Source organism: Rhinichthys klamathensis, unplaced genomic scaffold (genome assembly GCF_029890125.1).
Source record: "Rhinichthys klamathensis goyatoka isolate OS25496 unplaced genomic scaffold, OSU_Roscu_1.1 h1tg000054l_1, whole genome shotgun sequence".
NCBI lineage: Eukaryota > Metazoa > Chordata > Actinopteri > Cypriniformes > Leuciscidae > Rhinichthys > Rhinichthys klamathensis.
The window spans coordinates 1,855,656-1,871,938 of record NW_026606599.1 but is presented as its reverse complement, the minus strand read 5'-3'; positions in this window follow the sequence as shown (position 1 = coordinate 1,871,938).

The following is a 16,283-nucleotide window of genomic DNA, read 5'->3' as shown; positions in this document are numbered from 1 at the left end:
TGTGCAGCATCCACTTGGATGATGCGACGGCAGCCATAGTGCGCCAGAACGCTCACCACACACCAGCTTACTGGTGGAGAGGAGACAGAGTGATGAAGCCAATCAGTGTGTATATATATATATATATATGGGGATGATTAGGAGGCCATGATGGACAGAGGCCACTGGGCGAATTTGGCCAGGATGCCGGGGTTACACCCCTACTCTTTCGAAAGACATCCTGGGATTTTTAATGACCACAGAGAGTCAGGACCTCGGTTTAACGTCTCATCCGAAGGACGGTGCTCTTTGACAGTATAGTGTCCCCGTCACTACACTGGGGCGTTAGGACCCACACAGACCACAGGTGAGCACCCCCTGCTGGCCTCACTAACACCTCTTCCAGCAGCAACCTGGTTTTCTCAGAAGGTCTCCCATCCAGGTACTAACCAGGCTCAGCCCTGCTTAGCTTCAGTGGGCAACCAGTCTTGGGCTACAGGGTGATAAGGCTGCTGACTTTGAATGCTTACGTTTAACAAGTAATAATAAACCATGATTTTGCTCCAAGGTTACTTTCCTGTGTTTATTGTGATTAATAAGAAAACATTTATACATGTTTAAGGGTCAGAAAGTCAACCACTTCAATGAATGAAACAACCAAAACCTTAAAACTATTATTATGTCTCCAAGTGAGACAATTTTGCAATTGATTTCTGACTTGCTGCATTTCTTCCAAACAATTCAGGTGTGACATTTTTTAAGTCTTTTTTGCAGCTACTGTATTTAGTCTTTGTAAATTGTAAAAAGTAAATTTAATCATTATTACACAACATCATGTTGACAAAGTTGAATTTTAAATTTTTTGAATGAATTTTAACATCAAATTTAGGTCACTTAGGTATTTAATTTTAAGTTGTATTATTTCTAGATCTAATCAGGTTCTCTTCAGCCATCTGTGAAATAAACAGGAAGTACACAGTGGTCTGAATTACAGGAACAGACTTTCAGTTTAGTAGTTTACAAGAAAGCGAGTTCTGCACAAGCCTCACGGCAAACCTAAAAGAAGAACTGAAACTAATGTTAAACACTGTTATAAAAAAAACCTCTTATAGGAAATGTATTTACATTGATGCATGTTTGTCCACGTATTAATGTTGATCGATTTCTACATTGCACATTTGATTTCATATTAGTCTAATGTAGCAAACATTTTCAATAATTAAAAATTACAATACAAATAAAAAGATTGGTAAAAATTACATTACAAATAAAAATTACATTACAAATAAAAAGATTACCAAAGGTGCATTGCTGTTAAGTTTATTTTTTAGTCTTAATTAAATGCATTAATGTTTTTACATGTGATAAATACACAGAGATATTTCAGTTATAACAATTCATTTTAAGTTTGTTTGTTGATTTCTTTAGCACAATGACTTAAATGAGGCAAAAATATATATATAACTCATTATATACCTGGTCTCATTTTTAAGCTTCTTAGATGCTGATGAACATTTTAACTTTTTAATTCTATCTGTTCAAACTTCAAACATCTTAAATGCTGTCGCTCCTTTTAAGAAAAAAAAAAAAACATAATCGCAACTCAAAGCCATGGTTAAATGACAATGTTCGTTCTCTTAGACAGATCTGTAGAAGGGCTGAACACTGTGGAATAAGGATAGACTACTATGAAATCGTAAAGGATTCCCTCTCTGCTTTCCAGCGAGCTGCTAAAGCTGACAAACGTAAATATTTTTCTGAGATGATTATATCTAACAGCAATAAGCCCAATGCTTTATTTTCAATAATTGATTCTTCTCTTAATCCCACTACTAATCAGTTTCTATAGATGTCTGACTCTCTTTGTGAGGATTTTGCGATTTATTTTAATGAGAAGATCTCACTGATTAAATCTCAAATGCCCTTGTCAGCCTGTATGCCACTTGGTGTCCCCGTCTGCTCTTCTATCTGGTCTGTCTTTGAGCCTATCTCTTTGGACTCCCTAAATGAGATTGTTGCAACTTTAAAACCCACTAGTTGCTGTCAGGATGTGATTCCCACTACTTTTCTAAGCAGGTATTTCAAGTTATCGGTCCTGATTTGTTGTCCATCATCAACAAATGTCTTCACACCGGGATCGTTCCCAACTGTCTTAAACATGCTTCGTTTTTGCCTCGTCTTAAAAAAACTAATTTGGATTCTACACTTCTTTCGCCCAATTTCAAATTTACCCTTTATCTCGAAAATTCTAGAAAAAGTGGTTTTGATTCAACTGTGGTCATTTTTGAATGATAATAATATTTATGAGATATTTCAGTCGGGTTTTAAAAATCGTCATAGCACAGAATCGTCTCTCTTAAGAGTCATGAACGATATAATGCTTACCACGATACCGGGCAATCTGTGGCTTTGGTCTTGCTAGATCTTAGCTCTGCATTTGACCTGGTCGATCACAACATCCTCATTTCTCATCTTGAAACGTGTATGGGCTTTCGAGGTACGGTGCTAAATTGGTTCCGTTCATATTTAACTAAAACGAGTTACTCAGTCTGCATCGGGCAACAATCTTCGTCTGAAATGAAATTGGGGTCTGGCGTTCCTCAGGGCTCTATTCTTGGCCCGGAACTGTTTAATCTTTATATGCTCCCTTTGGGCTCTAGTTTATCTAGATATGGGGTATCTTTTCATCTGTATGCTGATGACACACACAATTTACTTGCCTTTGAAGCGTGATGATAAACTTGCTTTAAAGCCAATATTGGACTGTTTGGATGAACAAAAACTCTGGCTCGCTAGTAATTTCTTGAGTCTTAATGAGAGCAAAACTGAAATTATCTTATTTGGTTCAAATGATCGCAGTATTCATGATTTTGATCTCCAAACGTTGTTACCTTACAGTACCACCTGTGTTCGGAATCTGGGGGTTTGGTTTGATAACAACCACAGCACCTATCTGTTTATCATATTTAAGGTTAAGTCCTGTTTTTAATCATCTTCGTCTTTTAGCCAAGGTTAAGCCCTTCTTGTCTGCAAAGAACTTTGTAACTCTATACATTGGTGCCCCTCAGATTTGCATCACACGTTTGCAATTAGTTCAAAATACTGCTGCACGGATTCTCAAAGGGAAGCGTAAATGTGAACACATTACACCAGTTTTGATCTTGCTTCATTAGCTACCGGTGAAATATAGAATTGATTTTAAAGTTTTGTTATTTGTTTTTAAATCTTTGCAGAACCAGGCTCCACGGTACCTATCTGAACTACTACATCCCCCCACACAGTCAAGATCACTCAGATCGGGGGACTCTAATTTACTATCTATCCCTAGAACTAGACTTAAAAATATGGGTGATCATGCTTTTGCAGTCTTCGGCCCCAAGCTATGGAATGGAATAGCCTACCGGCTTACATCAGATCCGCCCAAACTTTGTCAATTTTTAAATCAACTTTGAAAATAGCTTTTAATATATCTTTATTTTTTTTTTTTTTTTTTTTTTTTTTCTCTTTTATTGTTTGTCTTCTTGGCCTTGTAAAGCACTTTGGTCAACACCAGTTGTTTTAAAACGTGCTATACAAATAAAGTTATATTGTATTGTATATACCTAATAATTGTTACACTAATTGTTTGCGTAAAATAACCATTGTGAACTTTGCTGATGCATTATAGGGACAGAACTCACACACTCTTTTTTTGTAATCAAAACAAAATTATTCTCCCTTTACATTGTGGCAAGCTCCCCAAGTATTGATTCGGAACAAAACGTTCGTAAAGGTTTCAAAGCTTCATGAAGCAGTGTTTTGACATTGCCATCCTACTGTAGGCTCCAGTGATTGTTAAAGGGATAGTTCACTTTGAAATTAATTTTTGATATGTTTTAGCTTACCTCAACGGCATCCAAGATGTAGGTGTTTGATATTTGATATTTTTAGGTCAAACCGTTCTTGTCTGTCAGTCATATAATGCAGGTATATGGGGTCCACCTCAAAGAGCATGCACAGAGAAGTCCAAATTAAACATGATTTAATGACTCGTAAATGTAAGTACACATTGATGGCCTAAGACACGAAACGAGCGGTTTGTGTGAGAAAACGAACAGTATTTATATCGTTTTTACCTCTTGTAAACACAGCCACGTCTAAGTGATCTGGGGGCGCCAAAAAAAATGGTCTTTTCCGGAAAGCACCGGAAGTGATCTCTCACGCGTGTACGTCACTCATACAATTGTTTTATTTTTTATTTTTTTTTAATTGTTTTCTTTTACGACGGTTTAAACATCCCGGATAAGCGCAAATTAGTACCATTTTAATTAGTCGTCTTACCTACAATCTCTGTTCTGTGTAAACAATGAGTGACGTACACGCGCGAGAGATCACTTCCGGCGCTTTCCAGAAAAGACGGAAGCGCCTGCGCCCTCAGATCACTTGGACGTGGCTGTGTTTACAAGAGGTGAAAAACGATATAAATACTGTTCGTTTTCTCACACAAACCTCTCGTTTCGTGTCTTAGGCCATCAATGTGTACTTACATTTACGAGTCATTAAATCATGTTTAATTTGAACTTCTCTGTGCATGCTCTTTGAGGTGGACCCCATATACCTGCATTATATTACTGACAGACAAGAACGGTTTGACCTAAAAATATCAAAATTGAAAATACTGTGGAAACAAAGACACCTACATCTTGGATGCCCTTGAGGTAAGCTAAAACATATCAAAAATTAATTTCAAAGTGAACTATCCCTTTAAGGAACTGGCAAGTACAAATTCAAGTGTAACCGAACGGTTACCGGCAAAACGGGAGTCAGCCTAATCTAAAAGATAATTCCTTATATAATTTTTGTTTGTCGACTACGCCACCTAGGGACTTATACCCTAAGAATTCATTACAAGCCACCAGATTTTACCTACTCAAAGCACACAGGTTCGTTATCAGCGAATGAATGGGCAGAGTCATGGGTTTTATGAAAAAAACACTTTACTGTTCGTAACCCTGGTTATCTGAAACATCGAGGGGAGAGATCCACCTATGGGAAGGGCATCCGCACCTGACCTCTGCAGAAGCATCCAATTGCACCAAGTCTGGCCTGACAGACAGAAGCGCGTGTCCAATGACCGGTAAGGGACCCGCCCCTTACCAAATGTATAAAACACTAGCAAACGCTATCTTACCTCAGTGAGCATATTCGCTTCTCGTGCAGTAAGCGGGGCAAGCTTGGTGGATCTCTCTCCACTCGATGTTCCTTAAATTCATCATCTCGTGTTCGAGATCCACCTATGGGAGATATGGACAGCTCTCCGATTACCCAATACACTACAATGAGGCCCTGAAAGCCAGAGGACGGTCACCTAGAAAGACGGTGCATGACACGTCACAAGGAACCCACCACACAAAGTGAGGAAGACACATTAGCAACAAAGAATAACATATGGTAACATGCATGTGAATAAACCTGACCACACTCATAATGATCAATATATGGTGCCAGATGCAGGTTAGAAACATGCTTAGTGACTTTAAAAGTGCTGGACTAAGCAGCCCAGGCTTAAAGAGGGGTAGAGGGTCTAAGAGCACAAAGCTACAAAGAGCCAACACCCAGGGCAGAATGAGCTACCGGGGTTCTGGTGACATCGAGCCGGTAGTATCTGACAAACATATGGGGAGAGGCACAGCTTGCAGCGGCACATATGTCCCGCAAAGAGACTCCCTTAAACAGAGCCCAAGAGGCAGCCATACCTCTAGTGGAGTGAGCTCTGATGCCCCCTGGAGGCTGCACTCCCTTGGATTCATATGCCAAAGATATAGCTTCCACAAGCCAATGAGAAAGGCGTTGCTTGGAAATGGGGTTCCCTGAGTGCGGTCAGAACCAAGAGATGAAAAGCTGGTAGCTTTTTCTAAACAAGCTGGTCCTGTCTAAGTATGCCCGCAGGACACGTACAGGACATAAAGCATTCAACCTCTGATCCTCTGTGGAGGAGAAAGGAGCTGGGTGAAACGCAGAAAGCTCAATCACCTCACACATGAATGCCGGGAAGCATTTTGGCATAAAGGCTGGGTTGGGCCTGAGAAAAACCTTATCTCCACTGAGAGAGAATTTAGTGCACGAGGGATGAACAGAGAGTGCATGCAGATCACTGACCCGCTTGGCAGATACCAAGGCCAGGAGCAGAGCTGTCTTGAAAGACAAATTCTTAAGGGAAATACTTCCCAGGGGCTCAAACGACTGTTGAGACATTGCATCCAGCACCATGGAGAGGTCCCATTCAGGAAATGCTCTCCTGGGGACTGGAAGAGAGCGGCGTGCACCCTTCATAAACACCCTTCGGCGTGCACCCTTCATAAACTTCATAAAGTGCAGCGATAGCCACTAAATAGACCTTAATAGTGGAAAAGGATCTTCCCTTATCCATAAGGTCCTGCAAAAACCATCAAATGTCAGTGATTGAGCACTGATATGATGTTAACCGTCGCCCTTCAAGCCACTCTTCGAACACAAGTCACTTACAGTTGTAAAGGGACCATGTCGAAGATGCTCTGGCACACTGAATGGTGGCCACAACACGTGGGGGGAGCCCCAATGTGTTTAAGTTGGCCCTCTCATGGGCCAGGCCCAGAGGGCCACCCTGTCTGGGTGCGGGTGGTAAATTTCCCCGTTTGCTTAGGACAAAAGGTCTGTGCGAAGTGGGAGGAGCCACAGCTGGGCATGCAGCAGAGGGATAATCTCTGAGAGCCACGGTGCCCTGGGCCACCTGGGAGCTATCAATATGAGTTCCGGTTAGTGACCAATGGCGTAAAGACGTGACTCCGGGGGCTCCTGCAGAAACTTTTAATAAAGACTATCAGGGTGTTTTCCACCGATGTGGTGTGTACAGATTTTGTGATCAAAGACCTTCTTTGATTTTATTAAGCGCTGATATGCCTCCAAAACCCAGAAATACGGACAACCAGACGGCATCGAGAGCGCGGCCTAATGCAGGGGCTACATCCCCGGCCCAACGTGATCCTGTCGGACCGCCGCCTCACGACGGAGATGGCGTTAGCACCGTCACAGCTTTGAGTATGGCTTCTGCGGACTTTAAAACCGAACTTCTGGCTGCTCTCCGAGAAGAGATGGTAGGCATTTTCAAGTCTGAGTTACAGATGGCTATGACTGAAAACTTATCCCAAATAAAGTCAGAATTGCAAAGTGTGAAAACGGAGCTGACTGCTAACCTAGCCGCTACGAAGTCTGACGTGGGTGAGCTAAGGGGGACTGTGAGTGAGATGGAGGAATCGTTGTCAACCTGCACAGACGACGTGGCGTACCTCAAGAGTAAAGTGGATAGCCTGTCCAATAAAGTTCTGGCTCTTGAGAATAAATGTGAAGATCTAGAAGGTAGATCTCGCCGCAATAACATCCGTATAATCGGGTTATCTGAGCAATGTGACACGGTTACGCCGACGACTACCTCCGCTCTGCTTAAGGAAGCGCTTAACTTGGATAAAGCACCTCTTATTGATCGTGCTCATCGATCCTTAAACCCCAAGCCCAAACCCGGAGAGCGGCCACGCCCCATAATAGCACGTTTACATTATTACGCAGATTGTGTCGACATCCTTCAACGTGCCAGGGCCCAGCAGCGGATAAAGATTGGGGACTCTACAATCTCCATCTTCCCGGATCACACAGCCCGGACGGCGAGAGCACGCGCTGCCTTTAATGATGTCAGGAGGCAACTCAGGGACATTTCAGAGGGGGGTGGGGGGGGGGGGGGGGGGCATCTAAATGCGAGATTCGTTAGTTGGAATATAAAGGGTTTGGGGAGTGCTGTCAAACGCTCAAAGGTGTTTTCTCATTTAAAACGTTTAAAGCCTGATATTGTTTTTCTGCAGGAGACCCACATGCGAAATAATGACCAGGCACGGTTGAGATGTCCCTGGGTTGCGGAGGTATTCCATTCCAGCTTCAATTCTAAGGCCAGAGGGGTTGCCATTCTGATTTGTAAATCAGTTCCATTTACACAGACCAAAATCATTTCGGACAAGGACGGCAGGTACTTGATCATTTTAGGGACTATATACCAGGTTCCAGTTCTACTTGTCAACGTATACGCACCAAATTTTGATAATCCTAGTTTTTTTAATAATTTGTTTAAGAAACTACCATCATTAAATGATGTATTTTTTATATTTGGTGGGGACATGAATTGTGTTGTGAATTCTCAGCTAGACCGTTCTAAAGTCAGCTTGAATCAGTCACAAATGGCTAGAACTCTTTGTAGTTTTATGTCCAACAATGGCTTCATTGACCCCTGGAGGGTTCGTAATCCAACTGGCAGACAATACTCCTTTTATTCACATGTCCACCAGACTTTTTCCCGTATCGACTATTTTTTTATTGATGCCAGATTGATGCCCAAAGTGACAGATACCGGGTATCATCCTATTATTATTTCAGACCATTCGCCTTTAACCTTGGACATTCAATTCTCGTTTGAATCTCGTAACCCCACCCATTGGAGATTTAACATATCTCTTTTGTCTGATGACAAATTTCATAAATTTATTATAAGTACAATTGAGGATTTTATATCTCTCAACCAGTCTGAATCAGAACCCATTTCTAAGACGCTCCTGTGGGAATCTTTAAAGGCCTATTTACGGGGTCAGATTATCTCTTATTCTGCTCATTTGAAGAAATTAAGAATGTCAACTATCCAAAAATTATCAGCCGATCTGGAATCTGTAGATCAACAGCTTGCCACCTCCACGTCTCCTGATTTATTAAGGCGGCGTGTGGTATTGAAAACAGAGTTAGACTTGATCACTACTAATGAAGCAGAGCGGTTACTTTTACACTCTCGTGCCAAATACTACAAATATGGAGACAAATCTGGAAGATTGCTAGCTCACCAATTGTGCCGTCAAGCAGCCTCACGTTTAATACCCCGTGTTAGAGACGAGTCAGGGATGTTGGTGGAAGAACCTGACCTTATTAATTCAGTATTTTCATCCTTTTATAAATCTTTGTATAGTTCTGAATTTCCATCGGACTTGACTGATATGGATGCGTTTTTGCAAGACCTAGACTTTCCGGATATGAGCACGGATGCAATTGATCAGTTGGACTCTCCACTGACTACGCAAGAACTTACATTGGCTCTACAAAATATGCAAAATAATAAGGCACCTGGGCCAGTTCCCGGTCGAATTTTTCAAGGCATTCCACAATCAACTCATTCCGTTGTTACATGCTGTTTATGTAGAATCTCTATCAAACTGCTCTCTTCCTTTCACTTTGAGACAGGCTTCTATTGGTGTTCTTCTGAAAAAGGGCAAGGATCCCGAACTTTGTACCTCTTATAGACCTATCTCTTTGATGAATGTCGATACCAAGGTTCTCGCGAAAGCTTTGGCACGTCGTCTGGAGAAGGTTCTTCCAACAATTATATCTCAGGAGCAGACAGGCTTCATAAAAGGACGTCAACTTTTTTATAATGTCCGTACTTTATTAAATGTTATCTACTCGAAAGGAACCGCTGCCATTCCAGAAGTTGTAATATCTGTTGACGCAGAAAAGGCGCTCGATAGAGTTGAATGGAGTTACTTGTTTACAGTTTTGACGGAATTTGGTTTTGGTAATGTCTTTATATCATGGATACGCCTTCTATATACATCACCCTGTGCCTAATAATGGTCAATCTAGTTATTTTTCTTTAAATCGTGGCTGTAGACAAGGTTGTCCTCTGTCCCCCCACCTCTTTGCTCTTGCAATAGAACCTTTGTCCATTTATTTGAGGTCTTTCCCCATTTTTAACGGCATAACACGTTCCGGTGTTGAATTCAAACTTTCTTTATATGCTGACGATCTGCTATTGTATGTCACAAATCCTGTAGGCGCGTGCCCTGCTATCTTTTCTTTTTTTCATAGATTCGGTTCGTTTTCAGGATACAAGATCAATGTCTCGAAGAGCGAATGCTACCCGGTCAATGCCCTAGCAATGCAGCTGTCTCAATCTGATATTTCCTTTAAACTGAGTCCTTCGGGATTTAAATATCTGGGGGTCCATGTGGCCAGGTCCTACAAATCTCTTTATGCTGTAAACTTTTCTCCCCTATTGACTGAGATTAAGGCTGATTTTCAAAGATGGGGTTCCCTCCCCCTTTCCCTGATTGGTAGAATTAACGTAGTTAAAATGAACGTCCTCCCAAAATTCTTGTTTCTGTTCCAGTGCCTACCTATATTTTTATCTAAAGGTTTTTTCAAAAGCATTGATTCAGTTATACCTCAATTTCTGTGGAGCGGTAAGACACCTAGAGTTGGGCTAAAATTACTTCAGAATTGCAAATTTGATGGTGGCCTCTCTCTACCAAATTTCAAAGTTTATCATTGGGCTACGAATATAACTAAAACTATATTTTGGCTAAAATCGGTCGACATACCTTGGTGTCAGTTGGAAATACAATCATGTCCCTCATCCTCGTTGCTGGCGATACTGGCTGGCGTGGCTTCAGTCAACCCCTCTGGCTTTACTAGCAACCCAGTGGTCATTTCCACATTAAAGATATGGTTTCAATTTAGGAAGCATTTTAAATTTCTTAATCCCACTATATCAAGTCCACTGTTGAGGAACTATGCGTTCAAACCTGCATTTACGGATTCTATTTTCACTTTATGGCATGATAAGGGTCTGAAATGTTTTAAGGATTTTTATAAAGACGTTATTTTTTGTTCATTTAAAGATCTATTTAGCGAGTTCGGCCTCCCGTCTTCACATCTTTTTAGGTATTTTCAAATTAGGAACTGTGAAAATTTTTTATTTCCCAGTTTTCCACAACTTGCTCCTGAGCAGACATGGGACAGTCTTTTACGATTGAATTTTTCACAAAGATCTTTAATTTCAAAAGTCTATGGTACTATCCAGTCCTATGATGACCATTTAACCACTAGGACGAAGGAGGCATGGGAGAAAGAGTTAGGTCTGGCCTTTGATGTTAACTGGTGGGACTTTGTTTTAAACGGTATTCACAAAGCCTCAGTCTGTACCCGCTTAACCTTAATACAATTTAAGGTAGTGTTCAGGTGTCATTATTCTAAAACCCGACTATCACAAATTTTCCCTAATACAATTGATGTCTGTGACAGATGCTTTGGTTCGCCCTGTAATCTTGCACATATGTTTTTCTTCTGCCCAACTCTAGGAAATATTTGGCAAACTTATTTTAACACCATGTCTAAAGTGCTCCTCAAGACCATTGATACTTCTCCGCACATAGCCATTTTTGGTACTCCTCAAGAATATCAGGCGAAGAGATCTACGATTGCCTGGCCGAACCTCCTCCACAGTAGACCCACTATGGATGCGCCATTACCCACAGAGAGGGTTTCCCCTTGACAAGAGGTCTGCGGCCCTGTTCAGTATGCCCGGGACATGAGTCGCCCGTAACGTCAGGAAGTGCCGCCTGCTCCATACTGAAAGCCTGTGAGTGAGAGCATGCAGCTTGGAGGAGCGCATCCCCCCCGGCGGTTGATATATGTTACAGCTGTCGTGTTGTCGCAGCGCACCTGCACATGATGCCCCTGCAAGCTGGGCAGAAAGTGATTCAGAGCCTTCCACACAGTGAGGAGCTCGAAATAATTTATATGGGCTGAGTGAAGTGTGCTTGGCCACACACCATTCACTGTTCTGCCCTCTTGCGTGGCTCCCCATCCTGTTAAGGACGCCTCTGTCGTTTCTACTTTCCACAGCATAATCGCCCCGAGAGGGGTTCCATGCGCGTAAAAGTGCACGAGCTACAGTGCACGAGCCCGTCACTGTGACAGAGCGGCGGAGATCGCTTAAAGGGCTGATATGAAGAGATAGAACCCACTTCATGAACGCCCTCATTCTCAGAAGGCCCAAAGGCAGGTCATGTATAGCCGCAGCCATAAGACCCTGTAGCCTGAGACATGCGCGATAATGTACTCTCGGTCCTTCTCTGAATTGTGAGAGGCAATTCATTAAGGAGAGAATGCGCCGAGAAGCCCCTGGAGCTGAACATCAGGTAGGCCTCTTCCTCTTCCCGTCCGATGGGGTAGAGTTGGGTGGGCTTTTTCACTGCGGTGGCCTTTCTAGGCAGGCACAGTTTAAACGCCTCATCCTCCTTTTTCTTATCATCGCACCATTGTTGCATAAGGGCATCAGCAGGGCCAAGAAGAGCCTGGCCTGGTTCCACTGGAGCTCCTGCTATGTGTCTTTTCTCGCTGTTGGCAGACCAGAGAGATTGAGCCAGAGGGTGCGTTCCTCCACAACAGATAGGGCCATAGAACGTCCGCCGGCTTGGGCGGCCTGGGGGGCGTTGAGGAGGACCAGGTCGTTCACGGTAACAATCTCTTTCCAAAGCGTCGGCAATGACACGCCTTTATCCAAATGTGAACTCATATCCTCCAACAGCTCAGCCTGGTAGACCGAGAGGGGGGAGGAAACATTTAGAGCCTGTACCGCGAGAGCCGAGGCCTTGTACGAGGCCTGGAAGACAGATGCTGAGAAGTGGTCCATCTTATTAGGGAGAACTGGCTTAGGGGCCAGTAACCCTCCCTGCGAGGGGTTAAGGTGTCTGGCAATTGAGGGCTCAATGGTGGGAGGGTCGCCCATGCCACACGCTGCCATATCCTTAACCTCCAGACCCGCCAAGCCGTGCTTAAGATCTAGCGGGTCTTGTCGTGGAAATAATTCTATTCGAAAAGTTAGGAGGAAGGAGACAAGTGGAAACCTTTGAAAAGTCAAAGTATCAAATGTTTTTATTTCTTGCAAGAAGTAAAATTGAATTGGCATTCACATACAGACAGCATCTATATGAGAAGGCAAAGGGCTGTTCCCTTTTGCCAGGTTATATACCCTAAACACATCCTGAGTAGGCTGCATCTGTTTCAGAAGATTGCCTTTGTTGCCTTAAAAGGAAACGTGTTTTTGTTCAAGATCTCTCGTTGGACATAAATTCGTCTAGACAGAACAATGACATCTTCGTTAAAGTTTCCTGTTTTCAGCTACTGTTCGAATTCACACCTTTTGCCTATCTCTGGTTTTAATCAAAAGCTGCACACATACATTTCACACTTGAAGTACACAATAGGTCACTTGGAGTACACATAGTCCCTTTTGTTACTTGGTTTTCTGTCACACATACAATTTGTTCCAGAAAGCTTATCTTAACTTATGCACTTCTAGCAGCTTGGTTATATCTTTAATAATGTCCTTTAGCTTATATGAACATCTTCCTTTAAATGTTTATGAGTACATAAATCCTCAACGTTAATAAAAGTTACCCACATCTAAAAGATAAAAGAACACATCTAAAAGATAAAAGAACACATCTAAATATAAAATAACACATCTAAAGGATAGAAACACATCTAAATATAAAAATTCCATTACAGTCTCTCCAATAGTGATGCATGTGCTTAGCACACGCGGGGAGGACAGGCATGAGCTGCTTTCTAGGACCGGGAGGGGGACCTAGGAGTTTGCCGTAATACACATCCCTCTCTTGGTCGGCGGAGTTCTGGAGGGCCGGCCATTCCATGCCAAGACGAGCGGCCGCTCGCTCGCACACCTTGAGAAGGACCGCGTGAGGCAGTGTAGCCAAGCCGCTAACCGGGGGAGCTTGGGCGGACGGGATGGTTTCCTCAGCGTTCGAGCCATCAAGTATAGTGGGGTCCTCGCCTGAGCCGGGTCAAAACAGTCAATAAATCAACCCAGGAGAAAAAAAGGGCTTCCTAAATAACTGACACAAACAATAACACAAAAGAAATAGGGTTCAGTAAAACTAAAAGAAAAAAATACACAAATTCAATTCACAATTCATAACTGAAAATAACAACAACAAAAAAGACAACAGAGAAAACAAAATCATAACATCCAAGCGAAACAGCAGCGCTGCCTGGGCCGCTCACGCTACCGCTAAATATCGCAGCTCGCCATGCCCAGCCTATCCAAAGCACATAAATTAAAATTCAAAATATAGTAAATCAAATTGTAGCGAAAGAAAAATGATCCATACATACCGGGGGTAAGCCGTTTTTCCCTGCATAGGTGAACCGCAAATGGTGCACCAATGCCACTAAACGCCACAAGCCACAGAACGCTGCAATCATAGACATTATAAGCACACGCACACCAACCCCGAATCAATGTAAACGCCACTCACCTGAATAAATAACCATCCAAGTTCAACCTAGCCAGTGTTAAAAGGTCAAAATGATCATCATGCTACCTCCAGTCTATACCAGCACAAACAGAGAATATTTAACAGTCACATCATAAAGAAGCAGATCAAACGCAATCACTTACGCATACCTTTCCTTTGCAGCCCGTCAAGCCAAAATGATGCCAACAAAATGGGACAGGTGTAACAACCGATCGAATCACACCATAGGTGCAGCCCATTTAAATACACTCCTCCTGATTTGGTCCTCCACACTTAACCAATGGGTGACACTCACTACACAAGGAAATGTAAATAAGCATGGTGTGTTAAATAGATAAATAGTGTTGTGTATTGCACATGTTGCCAAGTAGGGGCATTAAGTGTTCATGAGATGGATTGCCTAAGGAAAGAAACTGTTCCTATGTATGGCCGTTCTAGTGCTCTGTAGTGCCCACCAGACGGCAACAGTTCAAAGAGGGAGTGACCTGAGTGTGAGGCGTCCTGAGTGATTTTGCCAGCTCTTTTACTCACTGTGGATGATATCTTGGAGAGTGGGGAGGGTTGTGCTCCTGAACTCCACAATCATTCTCCACTGTTTTGAGCATGTTCAGCTCCAGGTTGATATGACTGCACCAGACAGCCAGCTCTTTAACCTCTTGTCTGGAGCTTGACAGAGGGGTATTTTGCAGTGCAGTCGTTGGTATACAGGGAGAAGAGCAGTGGGGAGAGAACACCCCCCCTGGGGGGTGCCTGTGCTGATCGTGCGGGTGCTGGATGAGCATTTCCCCAGTCTCACTAGCTCTCTTATGCCTGTCTGTCAGGAATCTGGTGATCCAATGACAGATGGAGGTGGGCACAGAGAGCTGGGTTAATTTGGACAGGGGGAGGTTTGGGATGATGCTGTTGAAAGTCCACAAACAGGATCCTCACATAAGTCCCTGGTTTGTCCAGATGTTGTAGGATATAATGCAGTCGTATGTTGACTGCATTATCCACAGACCTGTTTGCCTGAAGCAAACTGCAGGGGGTCCAGCAAGGGTCATGTAATATCCCTCAAGCCGCCTTTCCACTGCACACGACAAACGACAGCCGTTGGACCGGAAGTCATTCATTTCCAGTGGAGAGTCGTACGGGAGCTGCGGGGAGTTCCGATCATATGCGAATGCGGAAAATTAGTTTCTGATTTGAGCTTTGGATCCGTTGAAATATCTGAACTTCTGTGGCTAGACCGTATGCGACCGGCCGACCGGATGTGATGTATTCTAATCAAAACTATGAGCGTGAGGCTAGAATTACCAACATTTCAACTCTTTAATGTTATTCTGTAAACGCTATTTGTGTAAAATGTCGGTTTTTAATAATTATGGCAGAAAAAATATATATTTTATAATTATTAAATCAATATTTATATTGATTAGCTCTATAAAATCTATTGTTTATATTGTAGATGTATTGAGGGTCATTTGTGTGGATATATTCATGCATGCATTCATCATTAGTTTTACCATTGTGAATAGAGTAACGGTTGCAGTTTTACCATTGTGAATAGAGTAACGACCAATTTCAAAGTTCCGTGCGACTGACACTAGGGGGCGAAATGCGACAATCGTATGTGAATGTCGTGTGCAGTGGAAAGGTGGCTTCAGGTAGGCCAACACCAGTCTTTCAAATGACTTGATGACCACACATGTTAAAGCAACAGGTCTGTAGTCCTGTAATTTTGGGGTTTCTTTGGATGGGGATTTTTCCAACCTGCAACAAAACTAATTCAGGTCATCATCGGCCAGTTGTTGTTTTTCATTGTTGTAAGTTAAATAAGTCCTGGTAGGAATGCACATATTCTCACAGAAACTGATATATGATGTTACAGAATCAATGAGCTCGGTGGTATCAGCCAGGTGTGAGTGCGGTCTCCAGTTCGCTCGGATCGTTCGCTCTTCTGTCTGTGTGTGTTGTTGTGTTCTTTGTGGTATGTGGTTCGTGTTTACATCTTTGATGTTGAGTTTAGTCTTGAGCTGTGCAGTGTGTTTACACTAGCTGTGTGCTTTCATGTTGTTTTGTGTGAGCACATGGGTTGTGATTTGTTTTGCTTTAATGGCCATGTGCTTGTGTTTTTGTCATGTTTGGTGTGAGCACATG